Source organism: Natator depressus, chromosome 3 (assembly GCF_965152275.1).
Source record: "Natator depressus isolate rNatDep1 chromosome 3, rNatDep2.hap1, whole genome shotgun sequence".
NCBI lineage: Eukaryota > Metazoa > Chordata > Testudines > Cheloniidae > Natator > Natator depressus.
In genome coordinates, this window is record NC_134236.1 from 67,074,202 (window position 1) to 67,087,468 (window position 13,267).

The 13,267-nt window shown below is 43.8% G+C and overlaps 1 long non-coding RNA gene across 1 annotated transcript in view; it reads right to left on the reverse strand.

Moving 5' to 3' along the window:
* LOC141983891 (uncharacterized) overlaps positions 1-12,196 on the reverse strand; it is a 40,474-nt gene extending 28,278 nt beyond the window's left edge. The window contains exons 1-2 of the long non-coding RNA XR_012638559.1: positions 12,058-12,196; positions 10,544-10,734 (exon numbers count right to left, since the gene is read on the reverse strand). This is a non-coding gene — a long non-coding RNA (uncharacterized LOC141983891). The remainder of the gene's footprint in view (positions 1-10,543; positions 10,735-12,057) is intronic.
* Between the last annotated feature and the right edge of the window lie 1,071 nt (positions 12,197-13,267).

Here is a 13,267-nt window from a genome sequence, read left to right on the forward strand (position 1 = left end):
CACATTCCTGACCAGCCCTTGTACTGGACAGGCAACTTGGCTGTAGGCAAATCGAAAGAGTTGGACTTGAAGGGTTGAATCGTCACTTGGATCTCTGGGTTGATTAACTTGGGGTCCACTAAGGAAGCATGGATAGCTGACACTTGTGCTCCGGTGTCCCTCCACGCGGTGACCTTCTTCCCGCCCACACTCACAGTTTCCCTCCGCTCCAAGGGTATCTGGGAGGTATCTGGGCCTGTGGACCTCTGGTGCGATTCCGGTGCAATGAACTGTAATCTGTTGGGGTTCTTGGGGCAGTTGGCCTTTACATGCCCCAGCTCGTTACATTTAAAACATCGTCCAGCTGACGGGTCACTGGGGCGAGGAGGGTTGCTGGAGAACGGGGTGGTGGGACGATAAGGGGTCTGGAGGGTTCTTTGGGAGGTAGGTGGGGCTTTGGGCGGCCCCCGGTAATAGGGTGTGGCCTGGGGTTGTCCCTTCTGGTCTCCGCTCCAACTGCGACCAGTTTTTTTCTTCTCTGCCACCTCCACCCATCTGGCTCCAATCTCTCCTGCCTCGATTACAGTTTTGGGCTTCCCATCTAGGATGTACCTTTCTATTTCTTCAGGAACACCCTCTAAGAATTGTTCCATTTGCATTAGGAAGGGCAAATTTACTGGAGATTCAACACTTGCTCCGGATATCCAGGCATCCCAATGTTTCACAATGTGGTAGGCATGTCGGGTAAATGACACGTCTGGTTTCCACCTTAGGGCTCTGAACCTCCGACGAGACTGCTCGGGTGTTATCCCCATTCTGACTCTCGCCTTGGATTTAAACAGTTCATACTTGTTCATGTGTTCTTTAGGCATTTCAGCTGCCACCTCAGCTAAGGGTCCACTGAGCTGCGGCCTCAGCTCTACCATGTATTGGTCAGTAGAGATGTTGTACCCAAGGCAGGCCCTTTCGAAGTTTTCTAAGAAGGCCTCAGTATCATCACCTGCCTTGTAGGTGGGGAACTTTCTGGGATGGGGAGTGGTACCTGGAGAAGGATTGCTAGGGTTTGTTGGTATATTCTGCTGAGCCTTTACCTTCTCCATCTCCAGTGCATGCTTCCTCTCTTTTTCCTTCTCCTCCTCCACATGCTTCCTCTCTTTTTCCTTCTCCTCCTCCACATGCTTCCTCTCTTTTTCCTTCTCCTCCTCCACATGCTTCCTTGCCTCCATTTCCCTCCTGTGGGCAGCCTCCTGTACCTCCTTTTCCAGCCGCATGAGTTCTATCTGTCTTTCATGTTCCTTTTGTTTTTCCTCAGCCTGAAATCTGGCTAATTCCATCTTTTGTTGTGCTGTGGATTCTGTCATCCTAACCTCTCTGTTTTTAACTAACTTTACACCCGAGGTTTAGAAATAAACAAACAAAACTTGGCTGTAAAATTTTGCTGTGCTGGAATAGAATACCTATTCTCTGATAGTGATTGTCAGCCTACAGAAAAAGACAATTCCTTTGTCTCTGCTCTGGGCCCAAATCAAAGCAAAAACTTCCAACTACTTTGAAACCTGTTTACCCAGCCCAAAGAAAAAACAAGTTTCCTTTTTAAACTTGTGCTCCTTGTAAAAAATCAAAATCCAAAAAAAAAACCCTGCCACTTTTGTCTCCAGGCAAATGGGTAGAACACCCCTCCTTCTATTTACTTTTAGGGAAACAAAAAACTCTGGGTTGGAAGACTGTGAATTTCCCTGCAGGAGTTAAGTACCCTGCCTCCAGGCAAAGAAAACCTGCAATTCACAAAGATAATCCCCTTTTGTCTCTGCTTGGCCACAAAGCAGAGAAAAACAAGCTGCTTTCAGTTTCAGCAGCTTCTGGACTTCCTTTTTTTTAAAATCTGTATTTCTAGTTCAAAAAAATCTCAACTGGATCTCAAAATGATTTCAGGTTAATCCCACCACTATGCCACCATGTCAAGGTTCCTCCCCCACTCTGAACTCTAGGGTACAGATGTGGGGACCTGCATGAAAAACCTCCTAAGCTTATCTTTACCAGCTTAGGTCAAAACTTCCCCAAGGTACAAAATATTCCACCCTTTTGTCCTTGGATTGGCCGCTACCACCACCAAACAAATACTGGTTACTGGGGAAGAGCTGTTTGGACACGTCTTTCCCCCCAAAATACTTCCCAAAACCTTGCACCCCACTTCCTGGACAAGGTTTGGTAAAAAGCCTCACCAATTTGCCTAGGTGACTACAGACCCAGACCCTTGGATCTTAAGAACAATGAACAATCCTCCCAACACTTGCACCCTCCCTTTCCTGGGAAATGTTGGATAAAAAGCCTCACCAATTTGCATAGGTGACCACAGACCCAAACCCCTGGATCTGAGAACAATGAAAAAGCATTCAGTTTTCTTACAAGAAGACTTTTAATAAAAATAGAAGTAATTAGAAATAAGAAATCCCCCCTGTAAAATCAGGATGGTAAATACCTTACAGGGTAATTAGATTCAAAACATAGAGAACCTCTCTAGGCAAAAACCTTAAGTTACAAAAAAGATACACAGACAGAAATAGTTATTCTATTCAGCACAATTCTTTTCTCAGCCATTTAAAGAAATCATAATCTAACACATACCTAGCTAGATTACTTACTAAAAGTTCTAAGGCTTCATTCCTGGTCTATCTCCGGCAAAGACAAAATGTAGACAGACACACAAACCCTTTGTTTCTCTCCCTCCTCCCAGCTTTTGAAAGTATCTTGTCTCCTCATTGGTCATTTTGGTCAGGTGCCAGCGAGGTTACCTTTAGCTTCTTAACCCTTTACAGGTGAGAGGAGATTTCCTCTGGCCAGGAGGGATTTTAAAGGGGTTTACCCTTCCCTTTCTATTTATGACAGATGCTCTTGTTCCAAAAGCATAGGCCACTTCCATTTGACCTAAAGGAGAACGTTTATATGCGGTTAATAATTTTGTGGTATGGGGCTCTTTAGAAAGCCAATAGATAACTATTTTAGGGTCTGAATCAAAACCTACTGACGTTAATGCTATTGATTTCAATGTGCTTTGGATCAGGCTCTTAGTCCCTCATCTTCAAATCTATGTGCCCAAAGTTAGGTTCCCAAAATCCATAGTTAGGCATCTAAATATGTGATCTTTCAGAAATACTGAGCCCCAAATTCCACAGAAGATAATAGGAAGGGGTGTGCATTCAGAAATCAGTCTCAGAACCAGGCTGCTTTTATTTAAGTACCTAAATAAGGGGTTAGGTGTGAAGACGTAGGCCTCCCCATGTGAAAAGGTTGGCCTTTGTTATGATGAAAGACAACCACCAGAGGCTTTGCATCGTAGAACAGGGAGGTGGTAGTCCGTCTCTATATAACTTGGATAAGATTGCTCAGGATAATGCTACCTTCATGGCTTGGCACTCAATACAGCAAGATATATAACAAGTGTCAAGGGGTTCGGAGAACAAGAACAACAAGAAAGTCAAGGAGATTGACTTATGAGGAGTTATTAAAGGAAGAAAATATGTACAATGATGAATAAAGCCAGCTTCTAATCTGTTACACCAATGTCAATTTGGGATAACTGTCCTGAAAGCAATGGAGTTATTCCCAGTTTACATGGATGTAATGGAGATCAGGATCTGGTATTCAGTGGGTCTTAGTAATGGTCTACCACTGTGAAGGGAGTAAATACCAAGAAGAGAAGGGGGCTGTTGAGGGCATAACAGAAGGAGATGCAAATAAGGGAAAGGGGATAAAATTAGGGAAAGGAAAATCTAGGCTGAAAATAGGGGAGAAATTTTCCCAGCAGTGAACTATATTAAATTGTGAAGAGAAGGCTGGAGAAAACGTTACCAAATGTACATTAGGGAACAATCCTGCACTAGCAGGGAGATAGACTAGATGACCTAATAGAGCTTTCTTTGACTCTGTAATCAAAAGTTTGGATCCATATAATCCCCTAACATTGAGATGTTTATCCAGAGCTTATCAAAATGTATCCCAAACTGTACAGTCTGGAGATCAGCCTGGAAATCTCACAGAATTAGTGTTTCCAGTGCTTCCTAGTATCAGGCAGCTTGAAATACTGCAGGAGCAGCCTCTCCGTGGTATTTCAGTACTTACCCTTCCAGTCCCACTGAAAGTAAGAAGTGCAGAGGTGAGTGAAATTGTAAAACAAAATCCAGCTAAACTAATTCTCCCCTGTGCTGCTAGCAATAAGCCGACAGGTAGGCTTTTAACCGATTTCCTACTCACATAGCAGGAGCTCTGAGTAAGCAAAGAATATGACAGGTCAACACACAAAGCAAATGCCTCCTGCTGGCCACAGACTGAAAAGTTCTCTTTAGCTGTAATTCAGAGGGCAGCTTCTGAAAGGTGAATAACTGAACACAGACACATCTGAACATCAAAAAGCCTTTGTTAGAAGATACTTCCAAAGAGGAAAGATGATCCTGTAGTTAAGACATTGGACAGAGCTCCAGGTTCCATTACCAGCTCTTCCTCACAGACTTCCTGTGTGACCCTAATCAAGTCACTTAAGGCTTGATTTTCTAGAAGTGCTGAACACCTCACAGATCCTGCTGAGGTCAATCAAAACTGCAGACATACAGCACAGCTGAAACTCCAACTGCTTCAGTTCCTCATGTCTGTAAAATGGGGATAGTAGTTTCCTTGGATGTTAGGATGAATTAATGTTTGTAAGGAGATGAGGGAGGCATGTCAACACCAACGGAGCTCTAGTTGTCTTTTTGTGTGTTAATAAAGTGCTGTGTACACCCATGGTGCTACAAATTGATAACAGGTAAACATCTGGCTCCATACTTAGTTTAACAAATCCGCTTCAAACAGCTGCAGTAAAAGTTGAATCTTCCTCAAACCAAGTTGTCCAAACAGAGATTCCCTAATTAATAGCAAGAGGAAGTGATTCAGGGGAAGAGCTCGCTTGCAAACAGAGAAGGAAAGTCCACTTCACTAGAGTTCCAGAGCTGACAGCATTGTTTCCTGCTAGCTGTCCAAGGGAATCTGGACTACTACATTGGGATGAGCCTGATAAGATGCATGGACCTGAGAATAGTGTTTAAAATGCCTTTTCCCTCTTCTGCTTACACTACATGCTTCTGGAATGCAACCCACACAGTAGTTGCTATTTCCCCAGCCAGGATTGTTGAGCCCTCCATTCAGCTCCCTAAGCATGATAATCTGATAAAAGAGTGTGTACAGCACTCACCAAAACCCTGCTGGATGACAGTCACCGGTGGCTTTTCAGGACACTAAAGAGGAAGACGTAGTGACATGACTCAGTAACACCAAGAGCCACATTGTGAGAGTTGAAAACTGCCTGGGGCACGCAATGAAAGCAGTGAAGCAGGAGGATATCTATGGACAAGGACAGTTAGATTACAGACTTAACACACACACAAAATTACGCAGCAACAGCGAGATGGTTGGAAACCTTGGAAAGCCACCAGCTGAACAGACTGTCAGTGTTTGGAGAGTCCTGTTTGGGAGCTGGTCACAGATAGCGTGTAGTAAACTGTTGCCAGACATGTTAGTTATTGATTTTTTCTGAAGAGCCCATTTTAACTGAATGTGCATTCCCCAGTGAGAGTCCCAGCTGGAGGAGGCAATTCTGGAGGCACTATATGTATTACACTTTAGGACTCCAGGGACCGGGATAGGTTTTTACAAGCAGCTAAAACAAAGAAAGCGATCATATGGGAAGGTGCTAGGCTCCTATCGTTTCTGAACATAAGTCCTATAACCCAGGGCAAAAGGGAAGAATTAACTGTGGTTTTAAAAAAAAAAGTTGTGATATAAAATGGGTCAGCATCAGTCTCTCTAGCCCGCCAAACGGCCCAACGTGCACAGTGAGACCACAGACATCTTTCAGAAAGTAGAAGCAGCTTACAGCAAGTCACTGTCGAAAGCAAAGAAGACAAGAGAGAAACTGTAAGAAGTTAGTCAGAGACTAATGCCTGGGCTTTACACCCTCCTCCCCCCCGCCAGGGTTTGGAGGCCTGGAACTGTCCCTAAAAATTAATCAAAATGAACACAGTCACCACTTCTGGGGACCAACGTGGAGTTACATGGTTTGTAAGCATTCTTTTTCTTTCCCTTCATCTTGTATGATACAGTCTATAAATCCTGCACAATATGTTGGGAAGAATTTGAAGTCAATGCCAGAAGTGTGAGGGTTAACACAGTCCCTTCTCCACCCCATTGCAAAAGTGCTGACTAAGGGTATGTCTACACTGCAATTAGACACCTGCGGCTGACGTGTGCCAGCTGACTTGGGCTCACCGGGCTCTTTAATTGCAGTGTAGACGTTCGGGCTCAGGCTACCGCCAGAGCTCTGGGACCCTCCCATCTCACAGGATCCTAAACCCCAGGTTCCAGCCCGAGCCTGAAAGTCTACACTGCAATGAAACATGCCACTTAGAGTGAGACCCGCAAGCTTGAATCAGCTGGCATAGGCCAGCCGCAGGGTTTTAACTGCAGTATAGACATACCCAAAAGACAGGTGCACTGTTGCACTGCAATTGTGGTACATATAGAGATACATTTTGCTACATCCATCTATCTGAATAATAAGTTCAATGCATAATAAAACAACAGAAGTACCGGCTGAGGGTCAGATTCTGCCCAGGCTTTATGCAAGTGCATAGCTGGAGGGAGGGTTCAAGAAGTTGCTGCTTTACACAGCTGACGTTCTGGGCAGGCACAATTTCAGTCCCTATGCTCAGAAAAGTGTGAGGTCTGCTTCCGCTTTTCTCCCCTGGGGGCACCCAGGCTCAGATCCTCAAAGGTAGGCAAGCAACTAACTCCCATTGAAATCAATGGGAGTTAGATACTTCAAAGATATTTAAGATCGTGACCATCATTCCCTAAAGCGGACAGAGGCCCATTGCTTCACCCCTCTCATACAACTACTGTACACTCTGGACAGGGCCATCCCTATGGGGGTGCAGGGCCCAGGACAAATCAGCCTCCACCAGTTTGGGGGCCCCACCCTGCATCAGTGGCTGGGCAGAGCCCCAGGCGTGCGGGGTGGCAGCCAGGACCCTGGGTATGGGGCAGCAGCAGAGCCCTGGGCGAGGGGCCAGCAGCCAGGAGCCTGGGGGTGCTGCAGTACCCCCTGCACCGCTAGTTCCCATGCCTATGTCTTCTGGGACTGACCGCACTGGCCAATTGCACAGGCCCTCGGGGGCCCCCAAAGCGCAGGGCCTGGAGCGGTCACCCCGATTTGCCCTACCCAAGGGACAGCTCTGACACTGGATGTAACTAGTCACTTAGGAACAGAGAACCCCAAACTCTGAGGGGAGGCGGGTCAAAGAGTGGGAATCCTAAGTGCTATCTTCAGAGAAAGAAGCAGAATTCAAGGTAGATAAATTTCCCCTGCTTTACAGCTAGCAGGCCACGTGAGAAGGGGTGGGAGCTGTACCTCTGCACAGGCAGGAGTCCTGGAAAGTTCCCAGTGCCCCTGTGGGGCAGTGCAGCTCTATGCCACCCTTCACTATGGACTGTGCCTCACTGCACAGGCCAGCCATAGTGTTTTTTCAAGCATTCATAACAAGCAGGGAATTCACGTATGGCAGGTGCTTCAGCCGTCACCCTGTGGCTCTTAGTTATACCTTGTTAAAGGAGAAATCTAAGAGAAGTAAACCAAAAAACTAAAAAGTGGGGGAAAACATGCAATTTGACAAAACAAGTACCCGCTCGTACACTCTGTCATCAGTGTGGGAGGCATTCGGACACTAGGTAGTTCCGGGCTGCTGAAACATTCACTCCAATTTCAAATCACGTCATTGTAAAAAACAAAAAATAAGTGTCTGAGGAAGCTGTTTCTCGTTTTGGGGTGTCCACCGTGTCAGACAACACCAGGCGAAGGAGGATGGTGCAAAAGCCGCTGAGTTCAGTTCACACTGTTTCAGTGAACTAGAAACAGCTGCTTTTATTTTATCCAGGATCAGTTCCCCCACCCCTAACCCCTCCTGCTCTTGATGGTTATGGGGAGTTTTGCCACCTCCAACAGCCCCTCTCTCTAAAAAAACCCTGGGAACCTCCCTCTCCTTTTCCTCATCCCTGGAATCTGCCTCTCCTAGCAGACAGCCCTGTTAAAGGGGTTACAGCTTTACACTTTGATATTAATAGTTTTTCATAATGTGATACACCAGTGTCTCCTAGTCATATTATGAAGGGCCAGCCTTGCATCCTTAATTTACAGCCATACTAGGAGGAAAACAACATCCAACAGCCACATGCCTATATTTTCTGTATTAAATAACCAAGAGAGCCACTTGTTAACGTCTGGTGAAATACGCTCATATTTGACTGCACTGAGCTTAATCGCCTAAATTTCTGTGGCAAATAGGATGTGCTATTCACTAGATTACAGTGCATTAATGAGTGACTGTGGAAACTCCCTAGCATGAATGGATGCTTGCTTAAAAAATAAACAAACAAATAAATAAATAAACCACTGTGTAAATAAAGTTGTACTGCCACCTTAGGTTACCATCTGTTTTTACTTTTACTCAACTGTTTCCTTCAGACCATGTTGTCAAGTACATACAAGTCCAGCTGGCAGCTCTTAAAGCCAAACATGGTGGGGCCCCCATATGAGTTCTGGTGCCCCTTTCTCATGATCCCAGACACTTGGATGATATTTAAGGGGGGGGAAAGAGAGATCATTCCTACTATCCTGCAATGTTTTAATCTTTCTCACTCTTTCTAGTCAGTTTGGGGGGATATTAAAAATAGAAGAGGGTTAGATTTGGCAATAAATTAATGTCCAGATGAAGGGAAAACAATTACAAATTGGAAACAGATTTATTCACACTCTGTGCATTAATGAAAACTTTTAAAAAACTAAACTGGGTGTACTGTGTGGAAAAAATAATGGCCCAGCAGGTCTACTTTTTATTAACAACTCATCAGTAAGCAGGTTGTAATTCATAACAAAGAATTTACCCTAAGGAACACCATGGGACTGTGAGCTTTTTAGTTTCCTAAGAAAATACATATGTTGTTCCACTTGGTTTCCTTTCAATAAAACCCACCAGTTAGCACTTCATTTTCAAGCTGTTCTGACAAATCAGGTGAGTTAGCTTTGTAGAAAACACAGAAGCCAACTTTTCAGCTGAGAATTTTAGGGAATTTTTTTTAATAACTTAAATAAATTTCCCACCTGGCAAGGAAGTCGTGATAAAAGGCTGTGAAAGGAGTTTGTTTGGAATGGCTTGAAAGAATTTTTCTTTTAATTCACTTCATTAATTTTTCCTAAGGAAATATTTAAGGATACATCTCTTACTGTTAAGGTATGTGGTTGAGACAAAAGGAATTTTTATATGTTTTATAATGTCTTGAAACCTGATTAAAGATACAGGGGGAAACCTGCCCAGTAGTCCACTGCAAAGAGAAAGGCCTCAAGGAGGAGACTTTCAGAACTCAGCTCTCCTAAGGCCAGTGTGAGATGCTAGATCTCCTGCAAAATCAAATACCCACCTGGTGACCTAGTTTCAGAAGAGCAATTCTGAAGGAAAATAATCAAGGAGAGGATAGAAAAATAGACCAAAAAGATGTGGCAATTCAAAGAAAGGATGTGGAATTGAGGGAGAAAAAGTGAGAGTGATTTCAATAAATCACTCCAAGATGAAGTACAAGTAATTTACTATATCATAGTGCAACCCACTGTTCACTGTGTGTTATGCATCCCTGCTTCTGTCTTCAAGTCACAAAGGCTATGAATCTGTTCCAGCTGCTCGCTACGGGACTTGAACCTTTAGTTCATGTTGGAGCGGTCCCTGGCTTTAGCTCTGTAGGGCCCTCAGGTCAACCTTCAGTCAGGAGCAAGACAGTGATCAGCACAGTCCTTGAGTACCACACCCAGGCTCTCCCAGAAGCATTCCAACCTGTTCTATCGCTGATTAAAGCTTTTATTATGGAACAAGAAAACAGATGTACAAAAAGGGCTTGATCCACTGCTTACTGAAGTCAATGGGAATCTTTCCATTGACTCCAAGCGTGCTTTGGATCAGTCCTTAATACAGGTTAGGAACAAACAATGAACAAAAACAAAAAATCAAACAACGTCTAATTGCGCTCATATTTCCAGATGTGAGAACTGAAGACAGGGCATTATGTGGAGGAGATTGCTTTCTTTGATATCCAAGTATTATCACTAGGGTAATTATTTATCTACCCCTGCTTAATTATGGCAATTATCACTGCAAAAGTAAAGAATGCAAAGGAAAGTCTGATAAGTACAGATTGCATTATAATATAGTTAAATATTCAAATGGGTTTTAGATACAGGTGTTCACTAAAAACTAATCCTCAGAACAGAAGGAAAAATAAAGTGTGTCCAAGACCAGCAAGCAAGCCTCAAACCTTGAAACAGACTGGGGAATTAGCTACTTCAAAATGGCGTGTGGTTTTGGCCCTGTCCTCATCACACAGTAAATCCTGGTAAAGAGAGCATGAAAGGAGGATAGTTCTTGGGCAGGAGAACCACACACAGACTCTGAAGAACCCTATAATACCAAAAAACAAAACAAACACCACCCACTTCTGGAAAAACTTTTGCTGTTCATAAGACAGATGATTGTATCGAGCATTCGTGTGGAAGTAGTAGGTGGAGTTGTGGGTCCCCAGTCACATTGCCATCTTTGCTTTCTTTCCGAGCAGCAGGAATCATTCCCAGAGGCATGAGACATGGAGGATTTCAGCTCCTGCTTGAAGAAAAGACCCCACTGGTATCTGTAAAAGACATAAAAGTAGAGGCAGCAAGTCATGAACTGTTAAAGTTACTGCTATAGCCTGACATCCCGCCCAGGCTCGAATCAAAGGGGCCAGGACAGCTGAATTAAGCAGTAAAAGTCTCTGAGGCACATGTAGGGGCTGACGTTAACATGAATAAATCTGCCTGCCCTCCTTTAACAGGATTCCAGGCTCTTTTGGGGAGTGATCTGAGGAGCCAAGATAATATTGCAGCATGTAAAAGGCATCAGGCGGCACCTCTGACTGCAGGCCCACTTTACAAGACCAAAAGGAAGAAGTCTAGTTCTGGCCCTGGGAGTAGCTGAACACTTGGAGGGTGGGGAACATATAGAAATGAACTTCTTATTTTGTGTGCAAACGGCAGTTGGCACCTCTTACATGTGAAGGAGTAGGGCAATGTGGAGTAGTGTTGGGATGGGAGGAACAGGTCTATAGTGGAAGTGCAAAGGCTTACAGGTGTTATCCCTTGCTACAAACAACCATGGAGGAATGTGGAGCTGCCCCATTCCCCCTACAGGTTGTGGGGTGTATTATATCTCTCAGCAAATCCCTTCAGAGTTCCCCATTCAAAGCCCATTTACTTAGGCTTTATGATAGGTTTGTGTGTGAATTTCATCCAGCATGCCCGGTTGTCCCTTATCAAAAACAATCAAGTGCAGCAGTTGCTGGGCTTGAATATGTCCTGTACATTGAGATCTCCAAAGCTTTCCAGCCGAAAAACACCGTTAAGACAAGTATCTAGTGCTTAGAAATTTCTATAGTGACACTGAAATGGAACCACTACAGCCCACTCCCTCTCCCATTATAGTAGGACTGGGCCACACAGTATACGCTGCAATTGGAGATCATTTAAGAGCTTAAGGATGTAGCTCATAGCTTGGAAAGCATGCCCAGCTGTAGTATATAAGTACATGAAATCATTGCAAGATTAAAATACTTACTGTGTTCATCCACTTTTAGCCAATATCCAATCTGTAATCTATCCAGGAGGAAAGAAAATATATATATCTGCTACTCTAATTATTTTGCTATCTGCCAAAGAATGCCTCTGGGAAGGGTTAGCCTCCCCAGCAGAAATATAGAAAACTACACTGGAAAACACTAATTCATATTAGTAAAAGAAAGACCTGTGAAGACAACAGCTGTTTGATCCTTAGATAAACTGTGGACAGTTTTCACTATTAAGTCTTTATGAGTGATGTACTGTAGATTTAGGAAACATAGAATATGGCCAAGAGAGAAGAACAGGATAGGGAAAAAAGTCTGTGGAATTGACTGAAAAATATTTATTCACGTACTTACCTTTTCATAGAAAAACATAAATGCGGCTCATAAGGACTTGTTTATATATTCTGTATGTGTTCCTGTAGGGCCAGGAGACATTTTCTCACCAGTTTTAAAAGCATTTCATCTTGATATAGTCTTGAAACCAGTAAAATGGGTCAGCCTGCCTTAAATTGGGTCTCCACTATGTCTCCACCCAGTTTTGGGGCTGGTTTAGCTGAACTCGTTCTAGAAAATTTCTCATACATAGACAGGCCCTCTGAGTTCTTGCGTACAGTCAGCTGTTCAAATACATTTCATTGTGCTATTGTTCTTTACCTCCTCTGAGCCCTTTGCAGTTATATAGGAAATGATTAACTAGGCAGCACGAGCATTTCTTTTTGCTTGATTGGAATGTTTCACTCTGGGTAATGTTTTGACAGTGTCCTAGTCACTTCCAATATTAAATAAAGCATACCCTGTATGTTACATTCCATCAAGCTAGAGCTGGACATTTGGGCAAGTGGGCTGAACGTGAGGATAAGTTATTTATCTAATAGCTAATCTTATTAATTAATTAACCAAGCAAAAGAAATAAGGGTTTATACTTTAGTGCATAAGGTCAAATGCAAGAGGACATCTACTGTTTCATCCAGTAATGCCAAATAGTTTTGTACTGAAACGTGCTCTAGCAGAATAATGGGCAATTTAGGCTTGAATAACAAACATTCCAACTTCTCTTTCTGAAGCATTTACACTTGTTGATTTTTCACTTCTTAGATCCTGAGGAATCCTCATGTTAGCAATCCTGGACCACCAGGGGATAGGAAAGTTAAATGATTTGCTCAAGGTCACAAGTCAGATTGACAAATACCCTAGTCCCTTGCATTGATGAAGTCACTCTTCTTCCTTCCAGTATAGCAGCATGCTGTTAGTGATACAAACTCAAGTGATAAGCACCAAATTGCAAGGGCATATCAGAGCAGAATCCAAGAATCTGACTGGGAGAGGGTTCCAAGGACCACAAAGTTTGGATCTGTGGGCAAGGCCACCACCAGAGAATGCTGTGGTCTGCCATGGGGATAGTACTGGCAAGTCAGGAAACCAGGAGTGCCACAAACAAGCTTTCAAAGGATGTGTGTGAGATGGGATTTACAGACCCCTCCCTAAGATTAAGGGAGTGATGGAGCAATACTGGGCCAAGAAGACCCCCTCTCCACAGCAGCTGCAGAGCATGCTTAGAAGGGGA